Raw genomic sequence first — 15,900 nt, 5'->3', positions numbered from 1 at the left:
AATGTTTTTTTCTCCCCTATCTAGCTGCATCTTTGAAAGTTAGATATTTCCAAAATGTTAGTGTGGGAGGAAATTAATTTTTGTACTTGTGTGCTAGAATCAATACACAGGGTTTTTTTATGGCTCCCTCAAATCCCATAAGATATCAAACATTTTAAGTTCCCTAATTGTTCATTATTTTTGTTGAATTCTGTCAAAAGATGATTCTTTTGATGTAGGTTAAGTTTTATAATACATCACTTTGAAAGGAAACACACACTCCTTTGTAAGCATTTTATGCCCCATATGAGTTTAATATTAGTGAAAATTCATAAAGGATTTTTATTTCAGTCAAAATGACTGACAGCTTCAGAGGGGAGGGAGGGAGGAGCGCTGGATGAAAGAAGGTGAAGAGATTAGCCAAAGAACATTTATGCATAACCCATGGACACAGACAACATTTCAATGATGGCCGGAAGGGGGGGGGGTGGGGAGGCGGGGCGGGGGAGGTGAAGAAGGGCAGGTGATGGTGGGCAAAGGTGAGTGGGAATGGGGACATTTGTAATAGAGTCAATAAAAATAAAGTTATAAAAAATAAGATAAATTTATAGGAAGTTCTGGAAAAAAGTGTTCTAAAGTAATCTATTTGAAACCACATATAGAAAGATTAGCTAAGATGAATGTATGCATGATATTTTTAGAAAGCAGAAATAAGTAGAAATCTTTCTTAGCACCTCTTTCTGTGTAAGTCTAGTGAAGAAAGAAATTACATAAGAAAAATCACAAATTTAAAATCTGGATTATTGGATAAAGGTTCATCCTAGAATATACTTTTTTAAACATTCTTATTTTTGTTATCACACTTAAGAAAACATAAGACCCTGGGACTGTATAATTCACTTTACAATGTGCACAATTGCAGAATGTGAGGGAGCTGGTTGAATGAGTATAACGGCAGGGGTGGGCAAACTTTTTGACTCGAGGGCCACAATGGGTTCTTAAACTGGACCAGAGGGCCAGAACAAAAGCAAGGATGGAGTGTTTGTGTGAACTAATATAAATTCAAAGTAAACATCATTACATAAAAGGGTACAGTCTTTTTTTTTTTTTAGTTTTATTCATTTCAAACGGGCCAGATCCGGCCCGCGGGCCGTAGTTTGCCCACGGCTGGAACCCCAAGAAAGGATTGTGCATTTAGACTAAATGAAAGGAAACTTTGGAAACTATGAAGTTTTCTCTGTCGCATGAAGAAATGGATGTTACATATTTCAAAGACTAGCTTGGAATTAGTATAATAGAAAGGAAAAGCACAACATCCTGGGTCACAGTCAACATTGCTTTCCAGAAAATATATTCTTGGCAACATTGCTCAAGTATAATAAAAATGTATTTCAGGAGACACTAAAGTTGGAGAGTCTACAGTGACCATGTCCATGTGATCTTGAGAATTTTGATTCTGCTCCGTATGCCATTCTATTTTTTTAATTTTTTCTTTGTTGATTAAGGTATTATATATGTGTCCTTATCACCCAATTCTTATCAGCAGACCAGGATTCACTTTAGACCAGCATACTATTAGAGCAGTGGTCCTCAAACTGTCTTAGGACCTTTTTATAGTCTTAAAGATTATTGCAGAGCCATTATGTGGGATCATAAATATCAGTATTAACTGAATCATATACAGAAACTGAGAAAAATTTAAACCACAACAATACACAAGCACACATTCCATTCGCCATGGATTGACAATATCACATGTCAGGTAGCTTATAGAAAACTCCACTGGAGACTCATGAGAGATAGAGTGAAAAGGCAAATAAATTTATAGTATCACAGTGAAAATAGTTTTGACCTCACAGAGCTTTGGGTCTCGAGGGCCCCAGTGGTCTCTGGAACATATTTTGACAACAGCTATGCTACAGGGTTGGTAACTGGAGGATTGTCAGGACATTCAGTGATAGAAACTTTCCTTAGGGGACAAAAATGATCAACTACCAGGGTATAAAAGCTCTCAGACTGAAAGCTAATATTTCTATTAAATATGTCTGGATAATATATTCAAGCATATGATTTTTATTTGAGGAGTAAGACAATGGAATTAAAAAGGTAGGGGATGGAGAAAGGATTGGCCATTATTTGACAAATATTGATTAGGTTCCCACATTATATAGCAAGCACTGGAGAGACAAAAGAAGATCTCAAAAGTGTGACATGTTCATAATCAAGGGAACGAGGTCACTAATAATTTTTCCAACAGAGTGAAGAAGAAAATTCTCAGACACCCCAGGGGAGGAAAAGATGATTTTTGACAAGCCATTTCAAGAAGTCCCCATAGAAGAGGTGACATTCAGGATTGGGCAGAAGTGAAGAATGCAGCATTGTTAGCAGGGGTGGGCACGCAGAGGGCGACTCAGTGGAAAGACACAGAAGGGTGTGGCTCCCTCAGGGGCAATGCTTTCAGTAACTGGAGCATCAGTGTGGGCTAGGAAGGGGAAGATGGGGTGGGTGGGAGAGTTGAGGTCAGACTGCATATGGCCTTATATACTCACTGGAAAAGGTTAAACATTGCCTTATAGACAGTGGGAAGCGGCTAAAGTGCTTTAAGCAGAGATGCTTTGTTCAACATTGTGTTTCAGGAAATCAGATTAGTACCTTTGGGGGAGGATTAAAGGTTTGAGGCTGAAATTATAGTTGGGAAGAGTACTTTGGAGTTATCTTTCAATAAACCACGCAAGAAGAAGGCCATGTTGCATGGGCTCTGCAATCAGTGTGCCTGGGTTCCAGCATGGATTTGGGGATCTCAAACAATTACCTGATGTGTGTCTTAATTTCCTCATATGTCAAGTAGAAGAGCAACAGTAGCTACTTTACAAAATTCTTATAATGATGGAATTGGTTTGATCCAATAACATAAAATAAACAAAGGATAAAATAAGACAGCATTCATACATTATGACTTTGCAATATGTATTAGTTATTATAGGTTCATAACACAATAGGAAAGGAGGCAAAGGGAACAGACTCTTAGAGGTATTTAGGGCTATGATTCACAGGACTTCTGTGACGTTTTTGGATGGCGGTGAAAGACAGTGAAATGTAGATTCAAGAGAATCCAGGGGAACATAAATCGGTAGGTGACGAAGGATAGGGACAAAGAGCACAGAGGGAATGTGCAAAAACTAAGACATATTTTCACACAAATTTAAAAATAAAAACGGTGGGAAATGCTTAGCACAGTTACTTCACATAATATGGAGGTGTGCTGTCTGTGACTGGTGATAAAAAATATCCAGGAAATGTTACGAAACAAGAAGGAAGAATTGGTTTGTGGCAAATCTCTCAGGGCAAATCAAGGGAGGAACAGAATAACAGAGCCTCTAAAAAACTATGTAATTTCTCATTGAAATCAAGTGCTCTCCTCGAGAATTGGAGGGTGCTGTGCAGACTTTAATGAAAGGAATTAGGTACAAATTAATAATTCAAGTTTGACAGATTTCTTTTATTACCATGAAACAAATTAGAAAACCATATATATATATATATCTCCCACATTCAAAGGCTGTTAAATCGCGTTGTTTACCCATATCTTCAGAAAAAAATCACTTCTGTCATGGTAAACAACCTGCTTCCCTATTTATAATGGTCTGGCCCTCTAGCCAATTCAGTGTGAAATTACGTATAGATAATTTGTCTACAAATGTCAGATGGTCATAATAATCTGGCCACTCAGTGTATAAGGAAGATGAAATATTCCTTGCATCAAAAGACCCAGACAACAGGTAAATTTCTGTTATAATGGATCAGATTAGGAGTAATAAGAGATGTTATGTATAGAGAAGTTTTTGTTTACCTAGATGTCAAAAGGTGCTAGTTCAAAAGAACAAGAGTTCTCTAAAATGGTGGAGATCCACCAGCAGCTAAAAAGCAGTGAGTGAAACCTAGAATGAAACAGTGCTTTCTCAAAAACAGGCAATCAATAAGTAAAATGCCCCAGGATATCAGAGGAGCTTGTAAAATAGGCATCTCTCCATATTGTCCTCATGTTAGGTATTTGTGATGATGTGGGGGAAATCCCCCCACACACAAATAATTGTTTGGATAAAGGAACTTCCTAACCTCAGAATAAGGCAGATAAAAAGTTAAGTGGATTAAATGGAGGGACATATTGACAGTAAGAATATTCTGGATCACTTTTCACAAGGGCATGGTAAAGGGGAGCTGGGAAGCATCCTCTTTAAAATTAGAATATCATAGAACTTAGCTACCTAATAACATGCTAAGCATTATTGAAATTCATGCCAATTCATAGCGTCTTTGCATTCAGACACTAGTCATATGTTATTATAGTCACATGTGAATTCACAAAACGTGAAGCATTTTGTTTTTATAGTTCAATGGAATAACTTCTCTACCCCCACGGCTAGACTGTATTGTTTAGCTTCAGAGAGAATCGCTCATGTTCGTTGAGTGGTGGATGAGGACCTAAATGATAGTATCATGAAATTATAGGTTGGTCTTAAGGCTTAAAGTTGATTACAAGGTATATCTAGAAAGGCATTTTCTTCCATTCCCCCTTCTATTCCTTTACTGAAATACCATTGATCAGTACTGAACGTGAGAATTTGGATTTGTAATTGCCTTGCTGAGTGAAAGGGGACCCTACAAGGGTGCTAGTTTTCTACCCCAGAGTGAGAATTCATAGGCTCTGGGATTGATGTAGCACTTCATACTTGTTCCTCCCTCTATCCCTGAACACGCACACATGTCCTTCTCGCCAGTAAGCCCTCCTTGGGGTTATAAAATGGATGAGATTTTTCTGAGATCTAAATATACAAGAACGTAATTTTAACATATTGTGTCATTAAGAAGTTTAGGCGCTTTTAGACACAATCTGGAGGTAGTGAGAAAATTAGATGCAGTGTTGCATTAGACATGTTTTTAGTATTTTCTTCTTTTTGTAAAAGCTGTAATTTTCAGAGTTTAGAACCAATTTAATGTCCCCGGAGTTACAGCTTTTTTGTATCCATTGTCCATTAGGTGAATTACTAAGCCAAGAATGGAATCCATTTATAATGTATAAAATACTGTGAAATGTCTTAAAAACAGGGGGTGAGGGGGGGGAAGCATTGGGAGTCCATTAAATTTGAAGACAGTGAGTTCTGAGGTTCTTATAATCATGTAATGGTTTTTTGTGCTTTGATAATATGATGCATTAGAAATTGGAAGATTTATTTAAAAGTTTGAATTCAGTGGAAAATTTATATAGAACTAATGCAAAATGCATTATGTTTGACATTTTAGACATTTTTCAAAACTGTGTGTATTGTAAAAAAAAACCCACACAAACTTTAATAATATTTATTATTTTTAGTACAAATTAGTAAATAGCAAATAAAATTCTACTAAATATCACTATTACTGTCATTTAATAAGCTTAGAAAATTTGGTTTTCAAATGCTTATTTTGAATAAATGGTCTTAAATTAAAATAATGTTGTCTAAATAGAATCTTTATAAGCTATATATGACATATATGTATATGTGTGAGTCTGTGTGTGTGGTATGTTTGGACATACCAACTCATCTCCAATTATCAGATTTTAACCAATAATATATTGAGAAATTGCATATGTGTCTTTGTGAGCTTAATATTGGGTACTATGAGATTCCAAATCATAATTAATTGGAAGTTTTGCTATGCTTTCTTTCATGTTTAAGAGGAAAATAAGCAAATATCAAATTTTAGCTTATTAAATAAATAAGTAAAATGTAAAAGTGTTACTTTCAGATTACGTTCTGTGATTTTCACAGCTACTGCCAAATTTCAGCAACTTCTCACACCTAGAGTGAAAGGGCTGGATATTATGTTGAACCTTATGACATTGTTATTTAAGCTGGTCCAAACCAGGCAACTCACAGCTATTTCATAAGGTTTAACCTACTAGTGACCTTTTTCAGAAAGATGAGGCAGTGGTACTAACTTAAGGTTGAAGTAACATAAAAAGAAGTCAAATCGTTCACTGAAATAGAGAAATGTGACACACTTAATACATATTCTAATTAAGATGGCTATAAAAAGTGCTGTCATAACTCATTAATAGGATTTTTAACTGAAAATCTTATTACCCAGGCCCTGATAATTTTCTATGTGTGTCTACCTACACATTCATGTTAACTACTGACTCAGAAAAAAAAAAAAGTTTTAGCTATATGTTACAGAGAACCCAGCTGGGCATAACTTAAATAAATACAGGTTGGTTTTTCTCACATAACAGAAGTCTGGAGGGAGAAAGTGTAGAGCAGGTATGATGGGACTATGATGTGATCATGGACCCAACTTTTTCAATCCTTCTGATCAGCATTTTTAACCTTTTCGCCAGCGGACAGCTATGATATCAAACCCAGGACGGGAAGAAGAGAAAAGGGACAGCATAGTCCCAGCCTCATCCACCCCTTTTATTAAGAGAACAACTTTCTTTTCAGAAGTCCTAGCTTAGGTTGCACATGCCAGAGAAATCCCTATGAGCATTCTTAACTATGACTAGAAAGTACATTTTCTTTTCCAAACTCTGTAGAAAGTGTGAGAGAGAGGAAGTGGAGAAATACTGGGAAAGTGTTGGATTACCAATAAACAAATCAACAATGTCTTTCAAATTTCACTTATTTCTTTTTCTTTTCTGCTCTTTCTCATGTTGGCTGACCTACACATTATAGACTGAGTCATACAAAGTTTCTAAATATCTGTACATTGTGGATTTATAAAAGTGGCAATGTCATATGGCTTAATCTGACGCTTACATTAAAATCTGTTGGTAGAGGCACCTCTCTTGTTATCAAGTACCCAGAAAAATAAATTATAAAATCTTAATGTCAAATATTGTTAAGTCCATTTTAATTTTCCATATCTTTGAAAAATCCATTCACCCTCTAGATTTCCTGGATAGGAACCCGACCTCAGTTCTCAATCTTTGTTAATTTTATTGGTAATAAGAGTGGCACCATGTCTCTGTTTCTCCCATTTAAGTAAATTTTAAGGTTTTCAGTGGGTCCCTCCAGGCTTTGGGTCAGGAAGGGACACTCTTATCCACTCCTCCCCTAGGGGAGAAGCAGGGACGTCCACCGTGGAGAAACTTTCTCCAAAGAATTCTTCTCACCTGTCTGTTTCCTTTAAGGTTCTTTTGGTTCTTTTTATGATTCCTGTTTATGTCTTTGATCTGGCTGAGGGTACAGGAGTCATGGAACAGATTCCATGTGTAATTCTGCATATGGTGTGTGTATTGGCAAGGAAACTTTACTCCCTTTGTAAATTCCACATATGGGGTGTGTGTGTGTGTGTGTGTGTGTGTGTGTGTGTGTGTGTGTGTGTGTTGGGGGGGATAATTTTGGTGTCAGGAAAAATGACTGGGACAGGAAGGATTTCATCCTTTACTCCCTTTGTAAATTCCACATATGGGGTGTGTGTGTGTGTGTGTGTGTGTGTGTGTGTGTGTGTGTATGTGTGTGTTGGGGGGGATAATTTTGGTGTCAGGAAAAATGACTGGGACAGGAAGGATTTCATCCTGATATGAAGGAAGGGAAGGAGGGAAAAAGGAAATTTGCTTTTCAGTATCTCATTCTAGAGCCCACTCATCTTTATTTTGCAGATGTTGACTTCAGAACACAGAGCAAACAGGGTGATTACACACATATACTTTATGGACTGCCACTTCAGTGTTGAAATCTCTATTTTATATTTTAAGATGAGACCTGCCCTGGCCTGTTTTATATGATACTAAAATCCCCGGAACCATCAAACTGACTGGAAAATTCCTTCATTTGAACAGTTCAGGGATCTTGACTTGCAGGATTCTGAAAAGCAGAGCTATTTAGGGATGGCCAACCATGCAGGCAGACCTCGGGAACAATTTCATGGAAACTCATGTGAAGTTAAATTGGCAATCAGCTCTAGTATTTCTTATGGCAAAGCTACCTATTGGGTAAATAATATGCATTTTATAAAAACAGTCATACATGCTTAAATTCACACAAGAGACTGAAATGGCTCCTTAGGGTTAAATGAAATACATATTAACAACACTTATGAATAGTAAATAGCATGCATGTTTAAAATGTGCTCAATGTGAATTTACATAATAGCCTGTAAGAGTTACACTGTCAAGTAAATAATACTGTAGTTGCCCTTGAAAGTCTTTAATTACCTACAGGCTTTGCAAAGTATGCTCTAATGGATTTCTGGTTTGTGTTAGCACTCCACTCTCTTCTCAAATTTATTCCCTTTCTTTTCTTCTCTGGTTTCAAATGCGTATATATTTGTGAAAATAATTTTAAATTGGCATTGAAAGAAACCACCCATCTAGGTAGAATGGCCTTGAAAGGTTTCACTTATGTGAGAAGTGAAAATGGCAATGCCGTGCCCATAAAGAACATCTTATAAATGATAACAAGTAAACAAAGAAGAGGACACCTGAGGGATTGGTGGAGCAATCAGTTGTGGGCAGACTATGCTTTGGTGAACTGAAGCCTGTGTTTCAGCTCTCACCTGTGCTGGTCTGGGACCTGGTAGCTCTTAGATCCATTTTCTGTGTTTCTGCTATCCCATATGGATCCACTGCCTGTTATATCTAGTGTTTGGCTCCTTTCGGGCAATGGGTAGTACTGGCTGGAGGCTGGAAGGGAACAAAAACATTTAAATCAGAAGATTTCTTTCCTTTTCTTTCTGTTTTAGGCATATATCCAACAATGGCTATAACACCATACACCTTGGTCCCACCTTCCATCCCACCCCACGGGTCTACCGTGATTCCATGTCCATAGTTACATTGCCCCTTCTCACCAGTCCTTAAGATGGTAGTAGCTTCTTGCAGTTGCTAATCTCTTTATTGCCATATTCTCTTGGTTGATCTTCCAATCTTCTTACCTTTAGTAACCAGTTACCCAGACTGAATTATCCCTATTGAATAACTTGGTGGAGGAGCTTTGTTTTCTTGGATGGCCTCTGACTGATAGAACCAGCATGTGGAAGTTCTGTTCCCTGAAGCAGCTGTCTAGGTGCAAAGATGGAATTGCCCCCTTTTCTAGTCCCTGAAAAAATGTCTCTTGTGACTTCACATTAAATCTGTTAGCTAAAAATGCACTGATATTTGTGCCTTTTAAAGAGGAAAGAGAGCCCTGACCGATTTGGCTCAGTGGATGGAGCGTCGTCCTGCGGACTGAAGGGTCCCAGGTTCGATTCTGGTCAAGGGCATGTACCTTGGTTGCGGGCACATCCAGGGGGTGTGCAGGAGGCAGTTGATCGATGTTTCTCTCTCATCGATATTTCTAACTCTCTATTCCTCTCCCTTCCTCTCTGTAAAAAATCAGTAAAATATATTTAAAAAAAAATAAAGAGGAGAGAAATTTAAATATTACATCAGACATAACAGAGGTAAGTCTATTCAGACCAACTACTTAAAAATGCAGCATTGCTCCAGAAATCTCATTCATGTAAACCAGTGGTTCTCAACCTTCCTAATGCCACGACCCTTTAATACATGTTGTGGTGACCCCAACCATAAAATTATTTTCGTTGCTACTTCATAACTGTAATTTTGCTACTGTAATGAATCGTAATGTAAATATCTGATATGCAGGATGTATTTTCATTGTTACAAGTTGAACATAATTAAAGCATAGTGATTAATCACAAAACAATATGTAATTATATACATGTGTTTTCCGATGGTCTTAGGCGATCCCTGTGAAAGGATCGTTCGACCCCCAAAGGGGTCGCGACCCACAGGTTGAGAACCGCTGAAAACAGTGGCTGTTGTATTTAACCCATTTTGGTCTTGCCTTACTCCTCTCACACCCCACACTTTCAGAGGTTCCCAACTGTAAGACTTTCTTCTTACTTGTTTGCCCCACCCTCCAGCCAGGTGGTTACAATCTACATTAACCTCAGGACACAATAAGTAATGGAAGTCAGTGAAAAGGTGGTGAAGGGAATCAATGAAATGATGTGCCTACAAGAAGCATTTGATTTTTTTGATTTTTTTTAATTTTTTTTTATTGCTTAAAGTATTACAAAGGGTATTACATATGTGTCCTTCCCCCCCCCCGCCCTTGACAGTCCCCTAGCCTCCCCTATCCCCCAGTGTCTTATGTCCATTGGTTATGCTTATATGCATGCATACAAGTCCTTTGGTTGATTGATTTTTGTTTTTAAATTAATGGCTCCATATGAGCCAAAACACAACTGTTGCCAAATATGGCCTCCGGGGCTGGCAGTTTGAGACTTTTTCAGTTGACTGCTCCATCTGGCAAGAAGCACTCACATGCCCTTCTTCTATATTCCCACCCTTTCTCGGGCAGTCTTCTCACCACCACAGTCAGTCACATTCTTGCCTTGGATTTCATGAATTCATAGGTCCTGCCCCCCCCGCCCCCAATCAATGAATATCTTATAGCCCCTATGTCCTGTGCTTAATCTCAACCTCATTCAGCCTTTCTCAACTCCTGTCCTTCCCATCCTGCTAAGAGAAATGTATGGGATTTGGAAATTAACTCTTAGAAAATTCATTACCTAGAAACTTTATCGTAGTTAAAATTTTCACTTTTATATTTATTAAAACATAAATGCCTTCACATTTAATTTATATAAAATGTTACCAGTACTAGGTAGGGAGGACTAGGGAAAACATGGAGTGCTTACTCTGAGTTAGGCACTATTTTAGGTGTTTTCATTGATTTCATCTCATGATACTCTTACTCTATAATCTTCCTTTGTGATTTTAACTGAGAACAGTGTCCACAGTGGGTTGGGGGGATTATATCTAGAATAGGCAGGGAGTGAGGACAGGTGGGGAAGGACACTACAAACAACTTCCCTAGCTCCTAGTTATCATCCCTAAAGAGATGTGGGCCTCCAGACTGCTGGAGCTGGGATGGCCCAAGACAATCCTTGAGTCCAGTCTCTTCTACTCAGATGTATTTGTTAGGGATCTGCTCTCTACTAGTTCTTGACCTAGCAATAACCTAATGAGAAAGATATGCAAGACTCTTTTCCTTATGGAAATTCTGATTCTAATTGAGGAAAGGGTTGCAGATGGACATTAAACAAGTAAATATTTACATAAAAAGATAATTTTGGAAAGTGAAGTTAATAAAATGGGACGCTATGAGAAAAATAAATACATGGAATGAGGACCAACATACTGAGTGATGAGGTAGAGCTTCTGAGCAGGTAATGTCTGATTGATGGGAAGAAGCCAGCCATGCACAGCTCTGGGGGAGGGAGGGGGAGGGGAGTAGAGTTGCAAGTGACAAGAAAAGCAAGTGCAAAGGCCCTGATTCCAGATACATGCGGCTGATTTGCAGAATGGAAGGGCCAGTGTGGCTGGGATCATAGGGAGAAGGGGATAGGAACAGATTTTAAAGTTCAAGAGACCATCAGGTGGTAAATCAGGTATCAGTTTTTTAGGACAAGTAAGTTGTTTGGATTTTATTCTGGATGCATATGGACTAGAAAGCTGAGGCTCCAAGAGGTGAAGTGACTTGTGAATTTTACATGGTTTTATAGTTGTAGAGATGAAAACCCAGTCTGAAATTCTTAATTTTCAGTGTTCACTACCTGTATTATTTCTATAATATTCATATTGATGTATTTACCTACTTAACAATAATCACCACAGCAAGAATCTTTTGACTTCTTTTATTTTACATTTTAACTAGAGGCCCGGTGCAAAAATTTGTGCAGGAGTGGGGTCTGGCTGGCCCACCCCAATGGGGGCCCATTGGGCCAGGCTGGCCGGGGTGAGGGGGGCATGGGAGGTTGGCTGGCCAGCCCCGCCCCTGATCAGGGTGTTGGGGACAGATCGGGGTCTGGTCTGGCCGGGGGTCAGGGGCGATCAGGGGCCAGGATCAGGCTGGTTGAGCATCATAGCTACTGGTCATTCTGGTTGTTCTGGTCGTTCTGCCATTCTGGTTGCTGGGCTTTTATAGATAGAGATGTTTTAGTTTTCTTGGCTGTGGAGGTCGTTTAGTATCAATTGATCTCATCTTGTACTGTTTGTCAGCACAGCCTAGGTGGTCCTTAAGCACAGGAGCTCTCTAGGAAAATCAGAGGGGCTGCTGGGAGCACAGAGTGCATGTAAATCAGTAAGTGGCATTTTGGTGTCATTCATCACCTGGAGTTTGTTCAGCGTGCTAAGCGAAGCTGCCTCTGAGGAGACCAGCCTGCACTGAGCTGTAAATCTAAGGCCCCGCTTGCTTGTGATTATTAAAGATCCCTTGGCAATTTTTGTAAGAGATTAGGTGTTAATTCCAATGCCCTGGCTTAAGTCCAACCCAGGAAATTACTTTTTGCCTACCTAAATTACACTTAGACTTCCAACTGGAAATTAATTCTCAAGTTCTTTACTGAAAAACATTACTGTTGCAGCGCTGCAAGGAGTCCCAATGTGCCCAAGAATTTCCTCCTCCCCTAGCCTTCCCCCAGCCACTTTCCATAGTCCACGCCCCAAAATGTGTGCACTTAACCAGCTTTGTATGATTTGGATAGACCCCCAAGTCTCTCTGTGTGGCAAATACCTATAATTCTGTGTATTTCTGGATATAAGTTAAACCTCTTTTCATTCATACCCTGGAACCATTAGAGCCAACTCATAATGTTTTTAGTCCTATGTAGATCAGTCTCTATAAGAAGCCAGGATGAACAAGTATCCTCCCTTTCCTTCCCTTTCATTTTCCCTTCCCTTCCCTCTCTCTTCACACACCAAGCCCAGAATTCTGTATTCCATTTATTCTTATTGTCAGTTTTGTTTCCCCCAAAGCACTTCTTGTCACCTGATGTAATGTATTTTAATCATTTATTTATTCCCCAGCCTACCTTGGAATATAAATACTATGAATGAAGGTATTTTTAAAACTTCTTTTGTTTACTGTCCATATCCCAGTATTAAAAATAGTTCCTGGGATATAGTAGGTGCTCAATAAATACCAGTTAAATAAATGAACTGTAAGATAACCACCCAAGCCCAGTTCTTTGGATAACAGCTTAGAGATGCAATTTAGACACTCAAATTATTGTTTGTTCATTTATTCATTCCTTATTTACTTATTCGTTTGATAATAATTTATTAGTACCACTATATCAAGAAAAGTACAACATCAAGAAAATGAACAGACATATTCTGATTCTCACAGAGGTCTTATTCTAAATCAGGAGAAGCATGTGTAAGGAATTAACAAAAGAACTAACTATAAACCAGTGAGATAAAATCCAATCTCCTGATATTTTGGAGTGGTTAAAGGTGATAGAATTATGGCTCAATACTGCTCATGGATTACTCTTAGAATTTAATAGCAGGAGGAAAGAAAGTCAAGATTCTTCTTTTTACCAGAGAAGTACAAGCACTATTATGTTTCCCATTTTCTTTAGTAGCTAGTCGATGAAAATATAAATGTTATAATCAATTGCAGTAAAAAAAATGTATAAAATATATCTATTAGATGTGTCTGGTTTTCTCTACTTTATATAATTTTCAATCGCTTTTTCTATGTGCATTTTAATTGTTATGTTATAAACATAAACACACCTGTGTCTATGTGTGTTTGTTTTAATTTAACCTTCTTTAAATTCTGTATAGTATCCATAGGGCATAGATAATAAATAAAGCTTCATAGATGCAGATGCTGGCTATAAAATAGTTGACATATGATGTATAAAAATCTAAGGTGGTATGTGCACAATCCAAGCCCCAGACCCCTGTCTAATAACCAAGGTTTTGGAATTTACCCCAATCTTTATACATGATCTTCTAAGACTGTGATAAACCTTCATGAAGCCCCCTTCCCTAGAGTCAGCCCTTGCTGTCTATTTTAAACCATTTTATGCCCATGCACATACTACTCATTGTAGAGAGAGTGTGTAATATAATTTATTCCACTTAACACCCTAGGATTGGCTTTGTGTCCCACCTCTGCAAGTGCCCCAGGGCTTCTAGCCCACTCGGGTGGACTTATATATATATATATGTATATATATATTTATATATATATATATATATATATTAGCTTCAGCTATGCCAACATTTCACTCTCTTGGTTTTAATTATTTCTCTCTCTCCTCTTAAATTTACTTTAGATTGATCTTGCTCTATTTCATGTGTTCTGGTAAGCCACCTTAAATCCATTCGGAAAGTAGGTGGGAAATAAACAAACAAATAATTAAAGCTTTGTAAAATAACAGTATTTGAAATCATGTCTGTACATGGAAATATATAGTAAGAACTGAGCATCCAAAGTAGCCATCCTAGACATATTTATTCAGTGTTTGGGTCTGGAATCTGTATTTCCAGATATAAGAGATATGTGATATATAAATATTATCTTAGTGCATTCAGGCTGCTAGAACAATAGCAAAGATTGCATAGCTTGTAAAACAGAAATTTATTTCTCACTGGAGGCTGAAAAGTCCAAGATAAAGGTGCAAGCAGATTTGGTGTCTCCTGAGGGCCCGCTTCCTTGACTCATGGACAGCTGTCTTTTGCAGGCATCCTCACATGGCAGAAGGCGTGAGGGAGTTCACTGGGATCTTTTTCTAATAAGGGCACTAATTCCATTCTTAATGCCTCCAATTCATGACCTAATCACCTCCCAAGGATAAAACTTCTAATATCACATTAGGGGTTGAGTTTCAGCTCAAGGATTTTAAGGAAACAAAAATATTCAGTCTATAGCATTATACCCTTGGTCCCCCCAAATTCCTGTCCTTCTCATATGCAAATACATTCATACCCCAAAGTCTTGTTCCAGTATCGGTTCTAAAATCCAAAGTCAGATCTAAATGTCATGTAAATCAGTAATGGGTGAAACTCACGGTATGAATCTGTGAAACCATGTAAGTTATAGGCTTCAAAATACAGTGGTAAAACAGGCATAGGATAGACATACTAATTCAAAGGGGGAGAAATAGATAAAATCTAGCCTTAAACAAATAGACTGGTCTTGTTCTTAGTGCATATCTCACCATTATAAAGATGTTAGTTCAATCCAAGTTATTAACATATATATTTAATGAAATCCCAATAAAACACAAACAAACATCACTTTGTTTTGTTTGATTTTTGTTTGGGAATTAGATAACTTGATTATAAAGTTCACATGGAAAATAAACTTGAAAAATCGCTTTATAAAGCCTTAAAAAAAGGCCAGTGAAGGAGACTGGTGCTCCGAGATATTAAAACATCCTATAAGGCCCCTATAATTAAAGCAGTGTGGCATTTGTGCCTGAATAGACACATACATTAATGACCATAAAAGAAGATATAGAAATGGACCCATTCTATTTAGTGTATAATGAAAGTGTCAACGCAAATCATTGAGAAAAAAGAAAAATAGACCCATACCTCACGCCATTTGCCAGAATGCTCTGCTAAACCCTCAGAGATCTAACTGCAGAAAAGGAAACCTGTGAGCACAAGAAAATGTCTTTGTAACCTAGCTGTGGAGAGAGCACTTCTAGCTATCCACAAGAAAAGAAGAAACAAGAGAAGATTGCTAAGCTTAATTAAATATAAAGTTTAAATAAATGGCATGGCAAAGAACACTCTAAGCAAAATGAAAAGACAGGAAAAGTGGCAGGGGGACAGCTCCCACACCCTGGTGCCTCTGACTCTGGGGACCTGGATAGGGAGGAAATGTCTTTGGCAGTGACAAATGACACGCCATGACAGTTATTAAACATTTGGGGTCTCCCTCCTGAGGATAGAGGTTACTTTGGGGGACATAAGAAAAAGGGTATAGTGGGGAGAAATGCCCAAGTGGGTTTTTGTGGAACTAAAACTATTTTATTTCTAAATCTGTGGGATAGTTACACAGGTGAGTTACACAAGTGCTTCATTTCCGATATTCCCATAAATGGTATACAGAGCTATTGCATTTT

Source organism: Myotis myotis, unplaced genomic scaffold, assembly GCF_014108235.1.
Source record: "Myotis myotis isolate mMyoMyo1 unplaced genomic scaffold, mMyoMyo1.p scaffold_m19_p_12, whole genome shotgun sequence".
NCBI lineage: Eukaryota > Metazoa > Chordata > Mammalia > Chiroptera > Vespertilionidae > Myotis > Myotis myotis.
This window is presented reverse-complemented; position numbering follows the sequence as displayed.